We start from the raw sequence: 25,168 nt of genomic DNA on the forward strand, positions 1-25,168 counted from the left end.
GTTGTCACCTTTCTACATGATCACATGGGCTCTCCGGTCACATTGGACCCAAAAAAATGCTTACTTGGGGTGCTTCCGGATACCACAGACAAATACACAAAGACATTCCTGCATGAGACATTGTTCTCAGTCCGGAAAGTTATTGCCCGAAATTGGATGCGTCCCATACCCCCTGGGCTGGCGGAGTGGAAGGTGGTGGTCAATAATAAGTTACCATATAAAAAGGTTATGTATATTAACAGAGAATGCCCGACCAAGTATGACAAAGTATGGGATCGTTGGTTACGAGACCCCGACACCTGCATGTAAGAAACCTTGAATCTATGTTGCCAGATGAGTAGTTTGCCCCTCACTGGGAGTATAGCCAGAGGTCTGGAAGACCCATATGGTTGGCACCGGTTATCACCCTATACCTACTCTTGTAGTCAGAGTCTTCAAGCGGGAAATGCGATACTCCTAAGAACCAAGGCCTGAGGTGTGCCTTGGCCTAGCTGGTCAGTATGCCTGAGAAGAATGTAAGAATAAGAACAAAATACTATGAGAATGTATGAAACTGGGGAACAGGTGGGTGGGAACCAGAAAAACGACACTGGCCCTGACAGAGGAGGAGGTTTAAATAGTCCTCTCAGGCTCCTGCGGCCAGCCTTACAACTTGTAGTCAGAGTCTTCAAGCGGGAAATGCGATACTCCTAAGAACCAAGGACTGAGGTGTGCCTTGGCCTAGCTGGTCAGTATGCCTGAGAAGAGGGCAAGAAGACACAAAATTTAAGTGAAGAAGGGAAGGTAATGAACCATCACGGATAAAGGTGTGCTCCCGGACGGCAGCAGTATGTATCCAGCAAGTAACCGGAAAGTGTTCGCAGTGGCAAAAGAACACACCGACTCCTGACTTGGCAATGAGAAGGAACCCCCTATCGAACCTGTGACACTACCCTGAACCCAACAGAACATCCCCTGAAAGATTGAATTGAGCCGGATGCCTGTGACACCCAGACCTGAGAATGAACTGCTTGTGAAATGAGAGGATACGAGAGGGGAAAGGAACAAGGCCTGGCCTGAGGAAACCCCTGCAAAAGATGGCGAAATACCCCAATGACCACCAGGGAAATAGCCCAGAGACATATCCCCCCCCCCCCCAAGAGGGTGAGTGGCAAAAAGACCACTAGCAGGAGTGCGAAAAGCTGGAAACCTGATGGATGTGACGGAGTAAGCGGATAAGGCCCATGCACCATGGCAATAATACTGTCAACCTGGAGAAACCATACCAGACGCAGGACCCAGGTCCCACCAGATACGCTCGGTCATGCTACAGCCTGAACCCAACAGCTGGGACAGAAATCCTGAACCAAGGAGGGCCAGACTCCCTCCCGGGGAAATGCTCCCCATGGCATGATACAGACATACCCAAGCCCCCCCCTACTTGGAACAAGCTGGGGATCGGAAAAGAGGACTGGACTGATGTCCCTAAGTGGAACTCCAGACAATAAGTTCAAACAAGAACAGAGCCAAGAATGGAATCCAAAACCATTATGACATCTGCCCAACCTACCCCCCAAGGACCGTCATGGGGACCTGGCTTAACAAACACCCTGAGAGAGACTATACATCCCTGGGCAGTAACCAGGGCCTCAACACAACAGGACATCAACTGAAGGAAAATTTTTCGACTGTTTCTGACCCAAGGGTGAGCCCAGTGGTGAAAAGACATCAGCACCAATCAACTAGCCCCCAACAACGGCTAGGCTGGCTGAAGGTGATAGCAAGCATGGATGATATCAGTATGGATGTCAAGACGGCCCAACCTGAAACACAAACTAGAGAAATGACAGACAACTAGACATGAGAACAACAATACCCCCCTGCCTAACTAAGAATGAAATATGAGCAGAAAAGTCAAGACCACTGCGCGTAAAAGAACCTGACGGACGGACCCCACCCACATGTAAGTGGTAAGTCAGCCCGAGTAACCTGCAGTGCAGAGACAGGTAATTAACTGAAAACTCGGGGCTAGTGTACCCACAGGCAATGGTGGGTAGTCGTATAGATGCGGTGAATGAACATGCAACGTATGACGTATGGTATACGGGCGAGAAGATTGTGGACAACAATCAATTAATAAACGAAACCTCAGCCCGTATGGATCTATAGACGTGACAGATCCTGACGTGTGAGCCCTAGCTACCTGACCCAGGTACAAAACATGACACAGACACGATGGGACATGACAATCAACAAAGACGAACGACTACCAGAGTATGCCATGAGTGAACAACACCCCTCTGAGAAACTCTGAGACTGAACACCAAGTCTGAAATACCATGACAGGCATGCTGGCAGCAACACAAAGACAGAAAACGCTGAGACAGAAAACGCTGAGACAGAAAACGCTGAGACAGAAACACAACATGCCATGATGAAAAAACACCATGAAACAAAACACTGAAACTTAATGCTGATGCCGAAACGTAGTGACAGAACCAGAGGCAAAACGCAATGACAGCAACAACCAAGACTGAAACGCTAAGGCATAAATGAAATGCCAGAAATCCTGGGCCAGAAACGCTATAACAGAAAAACGGAGACAGCGACACAACAGCAGAATCCTGGCCAGAAATGCAAAGCCCGAAAACACGCTGAGACTGAATGCTGAGACAGAAATGCAAAGACAGAAATCCTGGTTCAGAACGCCATGACAGAAATCCTGGTTCAGAAAGCCATGACAAAAATCCTGGTTCAGAACGCCATAACAGAAATCCTGGTTCAGAACGCCATGACAGAAATCCTGGTTCAGAATGCCATGACAGAAATCCTGGTTCAGAACGCAACAGCAGTCCAGGGGCAGAACGCTATGACAGCAGTCCAGGGGCAGAACGCTATGACAGCAGTCCAGGGGCAGACAGAAGTCCAGGGGCAGAATGCTATGACAGGCATCCAGGGGCAGAACGCTATGACAGGCATCCAGGGGCAGAAACGCTATGCCAGACATGCTGGACAGAACGCTATGACTGAAAAGCTGGACAGACCGCTATGACATAAATGCTGGACAGCCGCTATGACAATAAAGCTGGACAGACCGCTGACAGGAGATGCTGCACAGAACGCTGTGACGGAAAAGCTGCACAGAACGCTGTGACAGAAATGCCGCACAGAACGCTGTGACGGAAATGCCGCACAGAACGCTGTGACAGAAATGCCGCACAGAAAGCTGTGACGGAAATGCCGCACAGAACGCTGCGACAGAAAAGCTGCGACAGAAACGCTGCGACAGAAACGCTGCAACAGAACTGCTGGACAGAACGCCGTGACAGAAATGCTAGACTGAGCACTGTGACAGAAAAGCCACGTGGAGCTAAGGCGGGGGGGGAGAACCGCCACGTTGAGCTCAGGCGGGTGGGGAGACCCGCCACGTGGAGCTCTGGTGGGTGGGGAGACCCGCCACGTGGAGCTCAGGCGGGTGGGGAGACCCGCCATGTGGAGCTCAGGCGGGTGGGGGGGAGGAGACCCACCACGTGGAGCACAGGGTGGGGCCCACCACGTGGAGCTCAGGAGGCCCACCACGTGGAGCTCAGGAGGGGGGGAGACCCACCACGTGGAGTTCAGGGGGGGACCAACCACGTGGAGCTCAGGAGGGGGGAGAGACCCACCACGTGGAGCTCAGGAGGGGGGGACCCACCATGTGGAGCTCAGGGGGGCCACCACGTGGAGCTCAGGAGGGGGGGCCCACCACGTGGAGCTCAGGAGGGGGGGAGACCCACCACGTGGAGTTCAGGGGGGACCAACCACGTGGAGCTCAGGAGGGGGGAGAGACCCACCACGTGGAGCTCAGGAGGGGGGACCCACCATGTGGAGCTCAGGGGGGCCACCACGTGGAGCTCAGGAGGGGGGGGGCACCACGTGGAGCTCAGGGGGGGCCACCAGGTGGAGCTCAGGAGGTGGGGGCCACCACGTGGAGCTCAGGGGGGACCCACCACGTGGAGCTCAGGAGGGGGGGCCACCACATGGAGCTCAGGAGGGGGGCCACCACGTTGAGCTCAGGGGGGGACCCACCACGTGGAGCTCAGGAGGGGGGGACCCACCACGTGGAGCTCAGGAGGGGGGGACCCACCACGTGGAGCTCGGGGGGGACCCACCACGTGGAGCTCGGAGGGTGACCCACCATGTGGAGCTCAGGAGGGGGGGAACCCACCACACCACAGATGCCCAGTCCCACCCTCACCAATCTCCTTGAGGAACACCAGGTAGTGCATTGAGCCCAGCGAAGATGGTGGGTGGACAGACAACACCCCCCACGTGAACACCTGGGAAGTGGGTGGCACCCATTGCCAGACTGAGCCCAAGAAGTCGGTGCGAGGGGGTGGATGAAAGCCCCCCCCACATGAGCATCGGGCAGCTGCACACTGGCCACCCGCAGCTGAGGGGAGATCACTACTAATAGGATAAAGTCCATCCGTGAATAAATCTTCATTTGTAAAGGAAATTAAATGAAAATTCCCCCCAAAAAATGGAAAAGATAAGCATAACCTGAATACACTGTGAATCCCAATACTAATAAATGCGTGTAAAATTAATTAATGGTATAATCTCGCACATGGTATAAATACATTTCTAATTCATCAAGTCCATATAAAGAATTGAAAAATTCCACACCCGTGAAAAAATGCCAAAAAAAAAAAAAACTGTGTGAGTGAGGGAGAGTGTGGGTGAAGGATGGCTGATCACCCCCCCCCCCCCCCCAACAGAAACACAACCTATATCTGGATGAGATGTCAGCAGGAGGCGCCGATGTGCAGTGTGAGATCTAGCTGTCTCTGTCAAAACCCAATGGAAAACTGTAACAGCCCGAGGACCTCACCTGAGGACTGTGAACTTCCTACTGATCCTAGTTGCAGAGAGTTATATTAAATCAAAGCCAAAGGTCGATTAAGAGGTTGCTGTTTTCCTAAATGACAATAGCAGTTCACTGAAAGACTGTCTGGATTAGACATTTTATTGTATTACTTCCTTACTGGACTTGTCCCTGGGATTTATGAATTGTAATACAAGTCATAACAAATCACAGCTAGCAAGCTAGGAATTAGCACCGCTGAAAAACGTTAAGTGTCATTAGCATAGCATTCCTCTAAAGCCCCCTCCCCCCGGCGGAAACACCAGGCAGGCTGCCCGCAGGAGAGCCGAGGGGAGAGTGTGGGCGAAGGACGGCCGATCACCCCCCTTCCCCCGGCGGGAATACCGGGCGGGCTGCCCGCAGGAGAGCTGAGGGGAGACTGTGGGCGGCAGGCACGGCCAGGCTGGAACACGTGTGAGGGGAGAGGGGGAGCCAGGAGAATCGGCCAGTACTCTGCACATGTGAGGGGAGAAGGGGAGCCGGAGGCGGCCGATCACCCCCCTCCCCCCGCCAGGAGAACCGGCGGGCGCTCTGCATATATTGAGGGGAGAGGGGGAGCCGGCGGTGGCCGATCACCTCCCCCTCCCCCCGCCATGAGAAACGGTGGGCGCCCGAACCTGCGAGCAAAGAAGGGGAGCTGGCGGCGGCCGACTACCTCCCCCTCCCCTCACCAGGGAAATCGGTGGTGGAGGATAGATAGTCCGCCCTCCCCCCATGAGCCCCAGCTGCCTTCACCCAGAAAACCTAACGACACTGGCCCTGACAGAGTAGGAGGTTTAAATAGCCCTCTCAGCCTCCTCCTACAAATACAGGCTGGCCTGCGGCCAGCCTTACAACTTGTCCTCCTTTACATATGATGTTTCTGAAGACTCCGGTTTTGAAATTTCTGTACTTTACTCACTGTACACCCTTCTGATATCAGTGACACGTAGGATATATGTAATAATATAATACGCTTCTTGACTGTTTTTCCCCAATTTTTTTTTTGTATGTATGTGTATATGTATGTATGTATGTATGTATGTATGTGTATATGTATGTGTATGTGTATATATATATATATATATTGTAAGGGATCTTCCCGGGGTAGGGTGTGTTTGGACACAGTTCACAGCAGACTTGGAATTTGATAAAGCAGATCTTGGCGTTTATTCGTGGTACAAACAGTCCAGCAAACAAAATATACAGCAACACCGTGCTTTTCTAAGTACAACAAAAAATAAAAGTCCTAGCCCGGCTGGGCGCTTACTAACAGGTTCTGCTCACCTATCTGACACTTACAAACACAGCGTCTTTCACCTGGATATCGCAGGGTGGGTTTTAGCTCCAGCAGTGGCAGTGCTTGCAGCTTCCTTCAACACACAGATTGTTCATTCCCTGGCTGAGCAATCACCTGCAGACTCTGCCGAGCCTTTAGCTTCCCAGGCTAATTAGGATCAAGGCTCACCTGATCCCAAACCCAGAACTGGATCGGGGGATGTGGAATGACAGGTCCCTCTACCAAACCTACCTGCCATTCCATATAAACCCAGGCCCGGCAAAATTTAAATAACAACTCAGCAGCATATCGCTGCTGAGAAACTGATCCATCCTGGATTTACCATCTCACACTGTGTAGCAACCTAGGTGAGATGTACACCCCCTCGATCACTTCTCCAGTGACATGTCTACATATCCCCCCCCTCTTTTTCAGACCGGAGGGCTGAGCCTTTTGTCCCCACAGACAACTTACCCTTGACAATGCGTCAGCATTTGCCTGTAATTTCCCTGGCCTGTGTTCCACAGTGAAATTAAAGTTTTGTAGGGAGAGAAACCATCTAGTCACTCTTGCATTTCTCTCCTTGTTTAACTTCATCCATGTTAGGGGGGCATGGTCTGTCACCAACTTGAATTTCCTGCCTAGCAAGTAATACTTTAACGATTCTAGGGCCCACTTTACTGCCAAACATTCTCGCTCCACAATGGCATAATTTTTCTCGGCCGGGGTTAGTTTTCTACTCAAGTACGTCACCGGATGCTCCTCACCATTCACTACTTGTGAGAGTACTGCACCTAAGCCTGTGCTAGAGGCATCTGTCTGGACCAGAAATTCTCGCCTGAAATCGGGGGTGACTAACACAGGTGGTTGGCACAAGGCAGACTTAAGGCTTTGGAAAGCCTCCTCGGCCTCTGGGGTCCACGTGACCATTGCTGTCTTTCCGCCCTTTGTCAAGTCAGTTAGCGGAGCAGCAACTGAGGCAAAGTTCGGCACAAATCTACGGTAATAACCCGTAATACCCAGGAAAGCTCTAACCTGTTTCCTTGTCAGGGGTCTAGGCCAATTCTGTATTGCCTCAATTTTATTTAGCTGTGGCCTAACCAATCCTCTTCCAACAATGTAGCCCAGATATTTGGCCTCTTCTAGGGCTAGAGCACACTTCTCGGCATTTATGGTCAACCCTGCATCACTTATGGCATCCAACACGGCCTGTACCTTACAGAGGTGACTTTCCCAATCAGGGCTAAAAATGACCACATCATCGAGGTAGGCAGCTGAGTAATCACGATGTGGTCGCAGAATCAAGTCCATCAACCTCTGGAAAGTTGCAGGCGCTCCATGTAACCCGAATGGCATCACTACATACTGGAATAGCCCATCAGGGGTGGAGAATGCAGTTTTCTCTTTAGCCTCACCAGAAAGTGGAATCTGCCAGTAGCCCTTTGTGAGATCGAGGGTGGTTATGTACCTGACGTTACCCAACTTCTCAATCAACTCATCTACCCTGGGCATAGGATACGCATCGAACTTGGAGATCTCATTCAACTTTCTGAAATCGTTACAGAACCTCCAAGTTCCATTGGGCTTTGGGATTAGCACAATTGGGCTGGACCATTCACTCTGTGACACCTCAATTACCCCCAGATCAAGCATACGTTTTACCTCGGCAGATACGGCTTCCCTACGTGCCTCGGGTATCCTATAGGGCTTAAGGTTTACTCTGCTTCTAGGCTCAGTTTCAATGTGATGATGGATGAGGTGTGTACGCCCTGGGAGGTCAGAGAACTTGTTTTTGTTTTTCTGTAAAAATTCCTGAACCTCCTGTTTCTGTGACACTGATAGAGTATCACCTACCTTGACTGGAGGGATTGGTGGTGACAAATTATTAACAGTATTTGTCGCCACCAAGGATTCCCTGTCTTTCCAGGGCTTGATCAAGTTTATGTGATAAACTTGGAAAGGCTTCCTTCTACCTGGTTGGTGCACCTTGTAGTTCACCTCACTGACCTTTTCAACAATTTCATAGGGACCTTGCCACTTCGCCAAGAATTTACTCTCAACAGTGGGGACTAGTATAAGGACCCTATCGCCTGGGTTGAATGTCCTGATTCTTGCGGACCGGTTGTAAATTCTACTTTGGGCCTCTTGAGCCCTCTGGAGGTGTTCCCTTACCAGGGGCATTACAGTGGCTATACGGTCCTGCATTTGTGCTACATGCTCAATAACACTCTTGTATGGGGTGGACTCATTCTCCCATGTCTCTTTTGCAATGTCTAGTAGACCCCTAGGGTGATGACCATAGACCAACTCGAATGGTGAGAACCCTGTGGACGCTTGGGGCACCTCCCTAATAGCAAACATGAGGTAGGGTAATAAATGATCCCAGTCACGACCATCTTTTGCCACCACTTTCTTCAACATATGTTTCAAAGTTTTATTAAATCTCTCCACCAATCCGTCCGTCTGGGGGTGGTACACAGAGGTACGGATGTGTGAGATTTTAAATAGTCTGCATAATTCCTTCATTACTTTCGACATAAATGGCGTACCTTGGTCAGTTAGGATTTCTTTAGGGATCCCAGTCCTAGAGAACATATAAAACAACTCACGTGCAATTGTTTTAGATGCAGTGTTTCTTAAGGGTACAGCCTCAGGATAGCGGGTCGCATAATCCAGGACTACCAAAATATACTGGTGTCCTCTAGCTGACTTTACAATGGGACCCACTAAATCCATGGCAATACGCTCAAAAGGCACCTCTATAATAGGGAGCGAAACCAAAGGACTGCGAAAATGTGACACTGGGGCACTAACCTGACATGTGGGGCACGACTCACAGTATTTTTTAATGTCATCATATATGGCCGGCCAAAAAAACCTCTGGAGAACCCTCTCTCGCGTTTTGTCAGTCCCCAAGTGTCCCCCAAGAACATGGTTATGTGCCATGTCAAGCACCTGACGCCGGTACGGCTTAGGTACCAGAAGCTGTTCCACAATCTCATCCTTAACCTTATTAACTCTATAGAAAAGATCATTAGTCACCGAAAAATGTGGAAATCTTTTTTCAGCATCTGGTTCCTGAGGTACCCCGTTCATAACAGCAACCTGCTCTCTCGCATTTTTGAGAGTGGGGTCCTGTAATTGTGCAGTCCCAAAATTATCGCTAGACACCTCTAAATCTAGTATATTTTGCTCAGTGGGAGGAGCCTCCTCCTCCCCAGCCAGGACCTGCAAAGGAAAACAATCATTTTCATCCTGCACACTTTTATCATTCACCGTGGACAAGGCAACCACCTTAGAGGTATCCTCACTCCTTTTGGGGATTTTTCTTTTTTCCCAGAGAGCCCAGAATAAAGGAAAATCGCGCCCCAATATTACATTATGCATGAGGTTTTTAACCACACCCACTTCATATTGTACTGTGCCTTGTTCAGTCCCGACTTTAGCCAGCACTATAGGGTACACTTTTGTATCACCATGTATACACACAACGCTCATATGCTTTTTAGACTCTAAGTCCCCAGTCACCAGGCTAGCATGCACCAAGGTTACAAGGCTTCCTGAGTCCATTAACGCTTTAACAGGAAAGTCATTGATTGTAATATCGCAGATTTGCGGTTCAGTCTCTAGTCCAGGAACTGCAGCACAAGATGGTTCCGCAAATAGCGACTGACGCCGGCTAGCGTCACATTCCATGGGTTCAGAGGTAAGAGGGCAATGGGCCGACACGTGTCCCGCCTCATGACATCTCCAACACTGGATAGGGCCTGGTCTCTTTGGCAAGGAGTCTTTTCGAGAGCCCCTTAGCCACCCGGGACCATCACCAGTCTTTTGTCCCTGAGACACCACTTGAGCCCTTTTCCCCCCATCAGCACCCCTCCACACTCCCCCAATAGATGGAAGTCTCTTACCAGCTGACGGCACAGATCTGGCGCTCCGGGGAGGTGAAGATGCTGCAGGAACATCACGGAGGTAGTCCTCAGTCGCCTGGAACCTCTCCACAAGGTTGACAAGTTCGTTTGCATTCTTAGGATCACCTTGTCCCACCCAGCGTTGCAAGTCAGTAGGAAGGGCTCGGAGGTAGCGATCCATCCCGACCTTCTCTAGGATTTGTGCAGGAGTAGAAGTGTCTGGCTCCAACCACTTTCTTGCCAAATGGATTAGGTCATACATCTGGGACCTCGCTGATTTGTCCAGACTGTAGCTCCAGTTGCGTACCCTCCGGGCACGGACTGCAGTAGTAACTCCTAGTCGGGCAAGTATCTCCTCTTTTAGCCGAGTATAGTCCTTAACCTCTTGCTCACTGAGGTCATAGTAGGCCTTTTGGGGTTCACCTGTTAAATAAGGCGCAATTACTTCTGCCCACTCAGCGGCTGGTAACTTCTCTCGCTCAGCCACGCGCTCAAATACTGTTAGATAGGCCTCAACATCGTCCTCAGCAGTCATCTTTTGCAGCGCTTTCTGCACAGTCCTTCTCCCAGAAAAAATCTCTGGAGCGGCTCCCATCACCACAGGCGCCTCTCGATTTGCTATCAGGTGCTCGATAAGTTGTTGTTGTGCAGCCATGGACTGTTCATGTCGTCTATTGGCCTCTATCTGAGCCTGCTGTTGTGCAGCGATCATCTGCTGTTGTTCAGCCATGGACTGTTCATGTCGTCTATTGGCCTCTGTCTGAGCCTGCTGTTGTTGCAAACTCACTTGCATAAACTGCTTCAGCATCTCCTCCATGTTGCTGGACTGTTTTTGGAGTGTAGTTGCAGCTTTCACCCAGGACATCAGCAGCTGTAGCCAAGTCTGTCCACACCGTTGCCCCTAGCAACCGCGTTGCCCGCATTCTCCACCAATTGTAAGGGATCTTCCCGGGGTAGGGTGTGTTTGGACACAGTTCACAGCAGACTTGGAATTTGATAAAGCAGATCTTGGCGTTTATTCGTGGTACAAACAGTCCAGCAAACAAAATATACAGCAACACCGTGCTTTTCTAAGTACAACAAAAAATAAAAGTCCTAGCCCGGCTGGGCGCTTACTAACAGGTTCTGCTCACCTATCTGACACTTACAAACACAGCGTCTTTCACCTGGATATCGCAGGGTGGGTTTTAGCTCCAGCAGTGGCAGTGCTTGCAGCTTCCTTCAACACACAGATTGTTCATTCCCTGGCTGAGCAATCACCTGCAGACTCTGCCGAGCCTTTAGCTTCCCAGGCTAATTAGGATCAAGGCTCACCTGATCCCAAACCCAGAACTGGATCGGGGGATGTGGAATGACAGGTCCCTCTACCAAACCTACCTGCCATTCCATATAAACCCAGGCCCGGCAAAATTTAAATAACAACTCAGCAGCATATCGCTGCTGAGAAACTGATCCATCCTGGATTTACCATCTCACACTGTGTAGCAACCTAGGTGAGATGTACACCCCCTCGATCACTTCTCCAGTGACATGTCTACAATATATATATATATATATATATATATATATATATATATATATATATATATAAGGTTAGTTAGAAGGAGGGGGAGGGGGAGGGGGTGGAAGAAGTAAGGGGATAAAAAAGAAAAAATAATTATAAAGTAAATATAAAGATACTTGAGAGATGTACTTATAAGCTGTTGTACCTTACCTCGCGATTGTACTTATTGTACTCTTAGTGCTTGTAAATTTTTGTTTGTTATACCTCAATAAAACTTTTGTTTAAAAAAAAAAAGAGGAGTTCCCCTAAAAAAAAGAAAAATTAAAAGTCAGCAGCTACAAATACTGCAGCTGCTGACTTTTAATAATCGGACACTTACCTGTCCCAGGGTCCAGCGATGCGGGGGAACGAAGCCCCGCTCGTCTCCCCCTCCACTCGGCAGTGCCAGCATTCTAATTGTGGGCACCCGGCTGTGGCTTCACAGCCGGCACCCACTGTGCATGCGTGAGCGCAGTCATCTGGGACCTGACACGTGTCCCAGATGACTGACAGGAATGAGTGGGCAGAGCTAAGCCCTTCCTGTACCAAAGGGAAGTGACTTCAAGAGCCCAGACACTGAAGGAGGCAGACTACGAGGGACCCCCTAGTAACAGGCATTTAGAGGTGAGTTTAAAAAAAAATCCACAATTTTTTTTATGTATTATTTTTTTTTTTTTTTTAGGAACTTTGATGAATTTTTTTTTTTTTTTATGTGCAACACCACTTTAATTTGTATAAAGCAATGATTGATTTTCCAGCCAGCAAGTATCAGTGGAGAGTGGTCCGAGACTCCTCTTGGGCCATATTCTATATCATTCACTAGCAGAATTGCCTCCCTATTCCCCAAGACTATATCAATTCTAGAGAGAGTAAGATGGGAGCTTGAAAAGCAAGAGTACTGTCTATCCTGCAAATGACATATTCACCATATATCTCTTAAGCCGCGTACACACGTAGCGGTATGTCCGACGTACTTAGTCTGGCGGACTTCCCGCCAGACTGTCCCTCGGACTTTCCGAACGGGCTACTTGCCCACACACGGCACTTTTTGAGCGGACTAATACGGCGTACTAAGTCCGCTGTACTATCCGCCCTACTTTTGAAATGAACGGACTCGCCCACACACGCGGAGGAAAGTCCGCTCATTTCAAACGCGTCTCCAGGTAGGTGGAGCCCGCGAAGGAGACGTCGCTGGCCCCGCCGCCTGGTATGGACTTAAAGGGGAACCCCAACGGCAAAAAAAATTGGCGTGGGGGTCCCCCCCAAGTCCACAACAGACCCTTGTCCGAGCACGCTACCCGGCCGGCCAGGAAAGGGAGGGCGAGCGAGCCTCCCCCTCCTGAGCCGTACCAGGCCGCGTGCCCTCAACATGGGGGGTGCCTTGGGGAAGGGGGGGCCGTGCGGCCCCACCACCCCAAAGCACCTTGTCCCCGTGTTGATGAGGACAAGGGCCTCTTCCCGACAACCCTGGCCGTTAGTTGTCGGGGTCTGCGGGCAGGGGGCTTATCAGAATACCGGCCCCCCACCCTATGTGAATGAGTATGGGGTACAATGTACCCCTACCCATTCACCTGTAAAATAAAAGTACAAAAAAAACACAACACACGAGATAAAATACTTTATTGCACAGCTCCGGGGGTCTTCCGTCTTCGGGAGTCTTCTCGCCGGACTCCTCCGCTATCTTCTTGTAGCTCTTTTACTAGCGGAGGAGCCCGGCATTCTTCCTCGCCGCCGGCCTCTTCTTCCGACTTCGGGGGTCTTGTCCCCCTCTTCGGTTCTTCTGCCGGGCCACCGCGCCTTCTTATAGCTCTTTTACAGGCGGTGGCCCGGTCTTCTGTCGCCGCCGCCGCCTGCCGTAAAGGTAGAGTCCCCAAATATTTCCCTGAACCACCCCCCTAAAAAGGCTATAGAGTTGGAGCCCTCACTCCTCTCTGGTAGGCCTATCAAACGCACATTGTTTCTGCGACTTCTGTTTTCCATTTCCTCAAGTTTATCTGCCTATGTAGCCATTCGTTTCTGCAGTCCCTTGATTTCTTGCTGTAGTGGATGCAAACCACCCTCAACCATACTTAGCCTCTCTAAATTACGGCAGCCCTTTCCACTGTGCTACTCAATACCTGGCTCATTGAAATGATTTGTCCTTAATACTATTCAACTGGCTATCAAAACCAGATATAGAGTCCTTGCAGGCATTAACAGCTTGAAATATATCCCTTAAAGTGGGCTCCTCATTCCCCACTATGGGACCCGCTACAGAACTAGTTATAGTAGAAGCCACTCTGCCTTCCCCTGCCCCTTTATTACTCACAGTTTTGCTGGTAAATGGAGTTATGGGGTTTAAGGCTGGTTGACTATGGCTTATTCTGATACCGATCCCTGGGCTTTTAATTTCGTCGCTGGCTGTTGGTGACCTCCCTTTGTCGGCGACTGTGAAATCGTATGGGCGAAGCATTCAAACTTTGCTGCTGCTGCTGCTACAACAGACACTGGTTTGCCCTCTCCTTCACGGAGCATGTTTTTTGAGCCCCCTCCTGATGTGGCATGTCATCTGGGACCCGTTTACTGAGCATAGTGTGTTCATTGAATGATGAGTACCGTCAATTTGTAGGTTTACAATATGAGATAGCAATGCGCTCCAGTGAACAGTATAGCATGTACTTCAACCTTGCTGCCAAAAAGAGGGAAAAAGGGAGAGGGAGGGGGAAAGGGGCTTAGGACGCCCAGCAAATATCCCCCAGTTCCTACAATCGCTACCGAGCTCCTCAGCACACCGCGTTATCAAGCGTCTTTCATCAGGTATAGCAGTGAGTGAACAGGATATGCAGATAATCCCCGACAGATCCCGCAATGTTACTAGCGGGAGCTCACTTGGCAGCGCTTGGCTTTTCGAACTGTGGCGGACTCTCACATCTCACACGCCGTCCGTCACACCGCCCAATCATCAGGCTCCAACGAGGAGGAGAGCGAGGGGGAGAGCAAAGCGTGGCTCAGAAGCCCGTCACAACCCACTGGGCAGGTCACCAGGAACAGTAGGGGCTCTCAGGAAGCACATAGGCATAGGAGCCAAAGAGCCAAAGAGGTAGTGTCAGGGCTGGCTTAGCCCTTCCTCCTCTGGGCTGGCCACTCAGCTGTCGGGTAATTGCCAGCTCTCTTCTCTTTTCACAGTTACCAGCTGTTTCCGATGATGCTCATCTGACCTGCCTATTTAAAGCCTTCCAGCTTACTCTTTCCTTTGCCTTCGCGTTGGTCACATCCCAAGGAACCATCTCCTGCTGTTTGTTTCAAGACTGGCTTGCTGACATCCTTCCTGGCTTCTTATCCTGCTTGCAGTTGCTCTCCGTGGATCCCTGACTTATGGACTGGCTGATTACCCGATCTGGCTTATGAACTTTAGACTGGCTGACTACCCAATCTGTCTACTGGACTCTGGCTATGCTTGACTACGCTTTTTTCTATTTACCTTTTTATATTTTTTAATAAACAAGTGTGATTTGATTGTACTTCTGTCTCAGTCTGTTTCATGGTTCCTGACAGGTAGGCGGAGGTGAGACACCTGTGCTCAACACCCTCCTCCACCCGGCCACTCCGCAACTGTGAAATCTGTTATTTCTAGTCCATTTCCAGGGAGAGAAGAAGCTCCACCACCTCCAGTCTCAGTGGGGGGTGAAACAGAGTATGAAATGGAAGCTATACTGGACTGTCGTAGAAGAGGTAGGACAATTAAATTTCTTATCAAATGGAATGGGTACTCGGTAGAAGAAAATACTTTGGAACCTGCAGGCAACATACACGCTCCTAGACTTTTACAGAGATTCCAGGTCTGATACCCCAAAATATGGGCCCGATTAGGCACCCGGAGGCTGCCCCTTGGGGGGCACTGTCAGGGAAAAGGCCAAAGTACCCATCATGGTTGCCGTGACAGATGTTTGCACCCCCCTGGCCTATTTAAACCTACCACTAACACATGCAGGTTGCTGGATTATCGTTAGATTCCTGTGTCTCCTGTACCCTGTATATCTTGATCCTACCGACCCGGCTTGCTTTATCTGTTTATCCTGAACCTCTGGCTTGATCCCTGGCTTACATCCTGACCTGTGCTCCTGTCTGTTTCTTCGTGTTTGATCCTGGCTTGGCTGACTACTCTGCTATCTCCTGCCCACTGTGTATGACCTGGCTTGCTGCAGTATCCATCTCAGACTGATTCCTCTGTATATGACCCCTGGCTATTGACTCTGTTCCTGGTTTACCCTGCTATTCAATACCTGGGATCTCTTCCTGCACGGCTGCCAACACAGTTTACCCAGCACACCCCAGCTGCCTCCTGCTAACCAGCTCATCCAGCAGCAGTACCGGCAGTCCGTGCTCCTTCGGGCATCGCACTCCCTGTATGGCCGCGTACACACGGGCGGATTGTCTGTCCAACTTAGTCCGCTGAACCGTGTTTCAGCGGACAATCCGCTCGTGTGTGGGCTTCAGCGGACTTTTTCAGCGGACAGTCTGGCGGACTAAGTCTTTCGGAATTTCCGTAATACAGTCCGTCCAAACTTGGTTTTGTCCGTCCAAACTTGGTTTCAGCGGACAGTCCGGTCGTGTGTAGGCAAGTTGGATGGACTAAGTATGGCGCATGCTCAGAAAGGATTTGCACGGCCGAAGGTTGCATTGCAGTGTATTGGACGTCGTTTTTCTAGTCCCGTCGTACGTGCTGTACACGTCATCGCGCAAGCTTTCAGCGGACTGTCTGTTCATCGTGTGTGGTCAAGTCCGTTCATTCAAAATTTGGACGGACTGTCTGTCGGATTGTCTGACGAACTTAGTTGGCCAGACAATCCGCCCGTGTGTACGCGGCCTATCACTCCCAGGGGTGCGTTACACTTAGCCGCAAGGGGCGCCCTCTCAGAAACCTGGCCTCACACCTGAGATGTGAGAGGGAGATGCTTTTACTAGTGGAAGGCATGGATCTGAGTTTTTTGCTTTGCTTTCTGTACTGACAGAAAGGCAATCTGCCTTGTTTACAGAGGCGCTAGTGGCCAAGGCCAGATTTATTTTAGATCCCAGCTCAATCAATAATAAAGGATGGAAACCTTGCAGACTAAATTAAGCTTGTTGTTGGTAGATAGGGCCAGAAATAAACAATACTTCCAGAAACAGCTCACCTGGGCTGAAGGGGAAGCAGCAGGCAAAATATTGACTCGTACGTGCGCAATCAGGCATAACATCTGTAACGGTGCTGAGGGATTAGGGTGGGTGGGTGTACATTAGCACGGGAGATATTTTCACTATCTTCTTTTCTTTTTATCAAGATCTATATACATCGCGGGTTAGCTACACCTCTGCTGAGTTGACTGCTTTTCCTTTTTTTTTTTACGGAAATTTTATTTATTTTGTACATGACATGTTAGAACAGTGGTACAATCTCAACAGTGGTTAGAAATAGCAAACCAAATAATGAAATACAACATTAGCCATCAACTGCGTGTACAAATCAGATCAGTCGGTGACATATATACAATCATCTAGACCAGGCATGTCCAACGTCCGGCCCGCGGCCCGGTTTTGAACGGCCCGTCTGGTTATCTAAACATATATATCTTTTGTGGCCCCCGACGATCTCCCAGCGCCGGGGCCACAAAAGATATATAGTACGGCTGCCTCGAAGATAGGAGGCGGTACGAGCGCTGTGCACACAGGAGTATTTCCTGTTTACATGGCAGCCTCTGCAATAGGAAGTCCCATCTCTGCCATTGGACGACTGTTCTGTCCATCAAAGGAGGTGGGACTTTATCTTAAAGAGGCTGCTGTGTATACAGGAGATTCTCCTGTTCTTTGGCGCTCGTCCTGCCCCCTCCACGTCCCCTCCAAGGCTGCACTGATGGCAATGGTGAGTACATTCCTGGCTAATGGTGGCTGCATTCCTGGCTAATGGTGGGTGTATTCCTGGCTAATGGTGGGTGTATTCCTGGCTAATGGTGGGTGCATTCCTGGCTAATGGTGAGTGCATTCCTGGCAATGGTGGCTGCATTCCTGGCAATGGTGGCTGCATTCCTGGCAATGGTGACTGCATTCCTGGCAATGGTGACTGCATTCCTGGGAATGGTGGCTGCATTCCTGGCAATAGTGAGTGAAATCCTGGCAATGGTGGATGCATTGCTGGCTAATGGTGGGTGCATTTCTGGCAATAGTGCGTGAAATCCTGGCAATGGTGGGTGCATTCCTGGCTAATGGTGGGTGCAGTCGTGGCAATAGTGAGTGAAATCCTGGCAATGGTGGCTGCATTCCTGGCTAATGGTGGCTGTGTTCCTGGCTAATAATGGCTGCATTCCTGGGCAATGGTGGCTGCATTCCTGGCAATGGTGGGTGCTGCATTCCCAGCAATGGTGGGCGTGCAGATGGGCACTGACCCTTATTTTGCTTCACAATTCTTTATTTAAAAACATTACGTTTTTTTCCCGAAACGTCCCTCTTAAAGTGAAGGTACATGCTATTCGCCAATAAATACGGTATATCCAAATAACACGCCTGAGCTCATCTCTTCTACACACACAGCCACAAAGGCAAGAGAATTCTTGTTGGGCCATGTATTAGTGTTTCGAACTAACACACTTAGACCGAATTTTAATGGTTCAAAGAATGTCAGGCAAAATGGTCCTCCCGCATGTTCACTTCATCAAATCTCGCCCTCTTTTAAAAAAGTTTGGACACCCCTGATCTAGACAGTCAGTGGTATACACAGTACACAGTTATTAATGGGCATATTGCTATCCATCCTGAGTGGTCTTATGGGTCGCCCGACACCTCCCGTGTCCAGGTCGCCCAGATCTTTTCAAATTTCTTGGGGCAATTTCGCCCCATGTCAGATTATAAAGTGGTAAAGCCGCATCAACAAGAGCCCTCCACTGGGGAACCGTTGGGGGGCTAGGATCCTTCCACTTAAGAAGAACTGCTTACCTGGCATAGAAAGCCGTGTAGAATATAAAGTGATTTTTGGCTTGCGATGTCGGAATTGTATCAACAATGCCCAGTATCAGGCCTCGGGTTGCAGGGAACGTGGAGGTTACCTTTAACGTTCATTTCCGAGACCACCTCCCTCCAGAAGGCCTGGAGACATTCACAAGACCATATGACATGGAAGAAAGACCCCGGGGCTGAGGTGCATTTGGGGCATAAAGCATTCCTGTCAGGATACATTTTTGCTAGGCGTTCTGGCGAGTAGTAAGCTCTGTGAAGGAAGCGAAGCTGGGTGAATCTGTCCCAGAAGGAGATCATGAGGGAGAGGTACTGCTGTACACCAGTCATCCTCCTCTAATGCTGGTGTGTCCCTTTTCCATCTTGAGAATACCCCAGAAACGGCTGAGGTGTCTAAGCCAATAAATTCAGCGTACAAGGCCAACAGCAACCTTATATCCCTACCTGGGGACAGCATGCTTTCTACTGAGTTAGCCTCAAGGGTAATGGGTTGGGGAAACTGTGCCCGGTAGGCGTGCCGAAGCTGGATGTACCTGAAAAACATATGGTTGGGTAGTTTTAGCCTACTTTTTAGTTCATCGAATGTATACAGTCCACCTGAGGAGAGAATATCCACCAGAGTTGTGACACCTCTTCGGGCCCACACCGCTGGATCTGGAATGGAATGAAAGTGTGGCAACCTCGGGTTTCCCCACAGTGGGGTACCCGGAGACCAGCTATTGGGCTTTTCCATCTTGATCCTTATTGTGTCCCAGACTCGCAGCGTGACTCACATTGACAGGGTAACATTGGGGTTAGACCTGGGACCTCTGTGTATTAAATTCCGTAGTTCGGAGTAGGAGCCCAGTAAGGCTGCCTCTAGGGTGGCCGCAGGGTTCGGCGGTTCCTTAGACAGCCACCATTTAATTGTCACCAAGACCGCCGCCCAGTAGTATTTAACGAAGCAGGGCATGGCCAGACCCCCCAGGGAGATTGGAAGCTGTATTGTACTCAGTGCTATCCTAGGGGTACCTCCATTCCAGATAAAGGAAGTCAGCAGACTATTTAATTTCCGAAAGAAAACCTGCGGGATGTGCACTGGCGTTTGTCTAAATAAGTGAATTTGGGGAGGAACCACCATCTTTATCAGGTTAACTCTGCCAACGGGTGTGAGGGGCAGGGCCCTCCAGGCTGAGCATCTCCGTATCAAATAGGACATGACTGGATCAAGATTGAGGGGAATAAATTGACCTAGATTCTTATGAATAACAATCCCTAAGTATTTAAACTGGGAGACAGTCTGCAGTGGGGTATCCGTCGGCAACCCGTTGTTCGAGGGATGGAGAGCAAATAGAACGGACTTCCCCCAATTTACCCGAGTATCTACCAAAGCCATTTACAAGGTAGAGGGCCTCTTTCAGGGAGGTGGACGTGTCCCTAAGGTATAGGAGGGTATCGTCGGCGTATAGAGAAATTTTTTCCTCCACAGGGCCCAGAGAGATGCCGCGGATTGTCGTCATATTACGTATCAGGATCGCCATACTGTAGGTTCTATGGCCAGCACGAAGAGCGCCGAGGAGAGTGGGCATCCTTGTCTTGTCCCCCTGTGGAGGGAAAAAGGGGGGGAGATAACCGCCCCAGTGCGAACCCTCGCCCTCGGGGAGTCCTATATTGTCCTAACCCAGGCATAAACCAGGGGCCGAAGCCAAAACTGAGCAGGACCTCCCATAGATAGTCCCATTCATCAGAGTCGAATGCTTTTTCAGCATCCAGGGAGGCCACTGCATCCGAAGGGGCTAGGTGGGCATCGGACCCCAGGACCGTATACAACCTTCGTAGGTTTATATCCGTGCCCTTGCCTGGCATAAAGCCGGTCTGATCCTCATGAACCAGTGCAAGGATCACCTCGCTCAATCTCCGCGCCAAGACCTTAGTGAGGATCTTGCCGTCAGCATTGAGCAGAGAAATGCGTCGATAGGAGGAACATAGCTCCGGGTCCTTGCCCAGTTTAGGTATCACCACTATGATCACCTCCGCCATGGACGCCGGCAGAGACCCCTGCCCCAGAGCTTTAACCATCAAATGGTGGAGTTTGGGCACCAGTTGTTTCCCATATTGTCGGTAGAACTCTGGGAGGATCCCATCCATGCCCGGGGTCTTCCCCGCCTGGAGTTCACCCAGCGCCTGCTGGACCTCTTCCACAGTTATGAAGCCATCAAGGGGCTCGCGGGCAGTAACAGACAAAGTGGGGAATTGTACCTGGTCTAAAAATGAGTGCAGTTCCTCGGTGGTGTAGTCCACCCTGGAAGCATAGAGATTGCTGTAATAGGCAGCAAAGCGGGCATTTATGCTCAGGGGGTCCATCAGTATCGCCCCATCCAAATCTTGGATACGGGCAATAGATGAAGTGGGCTGTTGTTCTTTGGTCATCCAGGCCAGAAGTCGTCCTGTTTTGCCCCCCTGCTCAAAAATGCGTGGAGTCTGCGCCAACTGCTGCTTATTGGCTTTGGAGACCCTAAGGAGCATCACTTCCCTATATGCTGCCTGCATATCAAGATAGGTAATGGGATTTTGGGTAGAAATTGCAGAGTCATATCTGGCCCTAGATATAGCAGATTGGTAGGAGCCCCTAACGTAGGCCTTAAAGACATCCCATACGGTGTGTACTGCAGCAGACCCCACGTTCGTTAGCCAGAAGGTCTGCATCTGCATAGAGACTGTAGCTTCCACCAAGGGATCCGAGATCCAGTAGCGAGACAGTCGCCACAGCCTCTCTGAGGGGGGAGCCAGAGTCTGAAAGTACACACCACAGGGGCGTGATCCAATAGCCCCCGTGGCAGCATGTCTACCACCCTAACCAGGGAGAGCATTCCCCCACTTACTAAAATTAGGTCAATCCTTGACATAGATCTATGTGTAGCGGAATGGCATGTGTACCCCTGATTTCTTGGATGTCTCCACCGCCAAACGTCCGTCAGGCCATAGAGAGAGGCCCACTTTGACAGGGCAGAGTCCTCACCCACCCTATGCAACAACCTGTCTAATGCCAGGTTCGGTGCCATGTTAAAATCACCCGCAATAATTATGTTGTCAGTGGGATAGCCAGACAGGAGGGGGTCAAGTATGTTAGGAGGGCCATAGTGACCGGTGGCGGGATATAGATGCCCAAAATCACAATTTCAATAGTGTCTATAACCACATGCAGCAGCACATATCTTCCCCCCGGGTCCACCTTAACATCCAATAGCTCATATGCCAGGGACTTGTGGATCAGCACACTGACACCACGCGCAAAGTTAGAGTACGTAGCATGGTAACAGCGGCTGACCCAGGGTCTCTTAAGGCCCAGCACTTTACTCCCCGTCAGGTGCGTCTCCTGGAGGATACACACATGAGGGTGATGTTTTTTAAGGTACGTTAAAACCAAGGAACGTTTCAGTTTATCATTCAATCCCCTGACGTTCCAGGACAGCAGTTTCATCTGTGCCATCGGGGTATCTGCAGCTTGGGAATGACAGGGGAGCACACCATATCCTGACCCGGGGAGAGGCAGGCAATATTCCTCACACAACTAGTTACAAGTATATTTTAAAAAATCTGCGACACTAGCTTAGGCTGCCTATGAGCCACCCGCCAGAGAAAAGTACCACCGTAGAAACGTTCCAACATGTACACAACATTATAAAATAACATCCCAACGAAACCGCACCCCGCACAACCGTTGGGGAACTTGGAGTGTCCATTCCCTAAACCAGAACTCAACTCAACTGGAGCAAATCAGGTATATCTCCTGCGGGGGCGCGGAGAGAAACAGAGAGCCACCGGGGGTGGCGCCGCAGACAAGGTCCGTATAGTTCGTGCCAGTCCAGAGCTACCGACCCCAACCTGAGGGTAAAATTTCCAAAAACCAACATGAAGTGTAATAGGGAACAGGTTCACTTGGCATAAGCCAAGGGCACATACATAAAGACTTTGCGTTACAAACTTAAACAGTTCCTTTAGAGAATCCATGTCCTTCTATCTCCTGGTAGGCAGTAGTGCAACCGGGTCTGCACCCAACCACCACCCCCCGCCCCCCCAGCACCCCCAGAGACCCCGTTCAAAGCAGCATAAGGGTCACAGTGTACCAAAGAGGGAAGATCACATCATGCGGCGTGGTGTCAAAGAGCGGGCAATAACAGCAGCCCCGGGCATCCTCCCCATATAGGGCTGCAAAAAAAAGGGGGGGAAGGAGGGGGAAGGTGGTGGAAGGCCCCAGCCACCCTGCAGGGGAAAGAAGGATCACCGCACAGCAGCCAGTGGCAAGCCGCACGGACGGAGCATAGTGTTAAACACAATAAAGTTAGTCATCACAGTTTATCCGCGGCCACCCCGGGGGGGGGAGGGATGGGGCAACAACACAGGGCCAGAACACGGGCCTTCACCAGAGGGATGCAGGTAGTTAAAAGAAACTGTACAATTACTGGGGGCTGGGGAGGGTATCATTGGGTTTCTACTGAGTAGTCTGGAAACATCATGAGGCGTGTGTTAGCAAACCGGAGTTCAGCCACCTTTCTGGCCTCACGCAGTGCCAGGTCCCGGTCCCGGAAATTTAACAGGCAGAAGATGAAGGTGCGGGGGGGGGGCGCACCAGGCGGACCCTGCACAGGGGGCATTCTGTGAGCCCTCTCCACCGCATAATGAGGAGAGAATACGGCCTCAGGTAGGAGAGTCCAGAGCAGGTGTTCCGTGAAGGCCACCGGGTCCTGCTCCTCCGCCCCCTCAGGTAAACCCAACACACGGAGGTTGTTCCTCCTGCTCCTATTCTCGCTATCTTCCGCTCGAGATTCCAGCGCCTTCACTCGTACCTGTAACGTGTGTAGGGAGGCGCGATGTTCCCTAATGGAGTCCTCCGAGTCGCCCACGCGGCGCTCCGCCTCTACCAGATTCTCCCTGGATTTGTCCATGTCCCGGCGCATTAGTCCAAAGTCCGTCTGCAGGTGGTCAATCTTGGCCATAAGGGCCGTTTTGCAGCCGGAGATCACTTGCATCAGAGCCTGGAAGCGGTCCTCCTCCACAATGGCCGGGTCCGGGGCCAGAGTTTGAGTCGCTATTGTGAGCGGCGGTGTGAGAGGGCCGCCCGGACCTCTGATCTTGCGGGGAGGGAGCGTAGGGATGGAGAGATTCATCCGCCTGGAGCTTGTTTTGCCTCTTCTCATACCTGAGGGTATTGACAGGGTAACAGCGGGAAATTGTTTTCCGTAAAATGCCGGTATTAGGCGGGTAAATTAGTCAGGTAGGAGCGGAGCTCCTGCAGCACACATCCGCTCAGGCCGCCAGCTTGACCACGCCCCCGACTGCTTATCTTGAAAGGGTTAATCTTCCAAGAGTATCACAGGAAGATCACAACATGCTTAATGCCCCCTTGACCCTATTGGAACTGGAAGCTGCAATGTCTAGTTTTGTGAATAATAAAGCACCAGGGGTGGATGGTATTCCAGTTGAAATTTATAAAAAATACGGAGAAGTGTTGTTAGCTACCCTACTTAAAACATTTAGCTTTAGCATAAGGAAGCCTTCCAGAATCAATTTCCGAAGCCGCGATTTCGGTTATACCAAAAAATACAAAGATCCACTTTTTCCTGACTCATATTGGCCTATTTCCTTATTGTGAACAGATGTGAAGATACTAGCTAAGGTCTTAGCCAATAGATTGAAAAGGATGATAACACATATTATTCATCCTGATCAAGCTGGCTTTATCCCCAATATGTCAACCGCTGTTAATATTAGGCAAGCTTATCTTAATATGCAGATTCCGGCAGTTAATAATACGGATTGGGCCTTTTTGGCACTGGATGCCACCAAGGCATTTGACAGTGTTGAATGGCCCTATCTGTGGGCCATTCTGGAAAAATTTGGTATGGGGGTATATTCTGTCAATGAGTCCAATTATTATACTCTAGCCCTGGGGCTTTGATTAGGGTTAATGGCATGCAATCCTTCCCTTTTATGTTATTTCCTGGCACAAGGCAGGGGTACCCTTTGCCACCCCTCCTTTTTGCCATTGCCATTGAACTGTTGGCATCCCTTCTTCATACGGCTTCCGACGTAATGTGTCTGGTAAGAGGAAATATGGAGGAAAAGTTAGCATTATAGGCTGACAATGGTATTTTATTTTTCTGTATCTTCGGCCCTCTGCGCCAGCGGTTATGAGCCATATGGATGAGTTTTCTAGGTTCTCAGGGCTTGCTATTAATTGGGAAAAGTTTGTGTTCTGCCGCTGGATCCACTCCCGAAGAATTTGCCATTAATGTGCCCACATTAATTGCTTCCTCTTTATCTGGGAGTTATTTTGAGCGCATCCGGCCCCCTTGAACTTTTCAACCTTTTGCCACATTTCAGGCTTCAAAAATTAAGATATAAAATTTTAATTTTTTGCGAAGAATCACCAACAAGTGGGACACAATTGTGAAGTGGAACGAAATCTATTGGATATTTTAAACTTTTTTAGCAAATAAAAAACTGAAAAGTGGTGCGTGCAAAATGATTCGGCCCCTTTACTTTCAGTGCAGCAAACTCACTCCAGAAGTTCAGCGAGGATCTCTGAATGATCCAATGTTGTCCTAAATGACTGATGGTGATAAATA

General features: G+C 50.1%; 1 pseudogene; it reads right to left on the minus strand.

The window, feature by feature from the left end:
* Positions 1-21,065, minus strand: part of LOC143930042 (bactericidal permeability-increasing protein-like) — a 45,450-nt pseudogene extending 24,385 nt beyond the window's left edge.
* Positions 21,066-25,168: the final 4,103 nt, after the last annotated feature.

Source organism: Lithobates pipiens, unplaced genomic scaffold (assembly GCF_037356315.1).
Source record: "Lithobates pipiens isolate NorthernLeopardFrog02 unplaced genomic scaffold, aLitPip1_a1.2 Scaffold_25, whole genome shotgun sequence".
Lineage (NCBI taxonomy): Eukaryota > Metazoa > Chordata > Amphibia > Anura > Ranidae > Lithobates > Lithobates pipiens.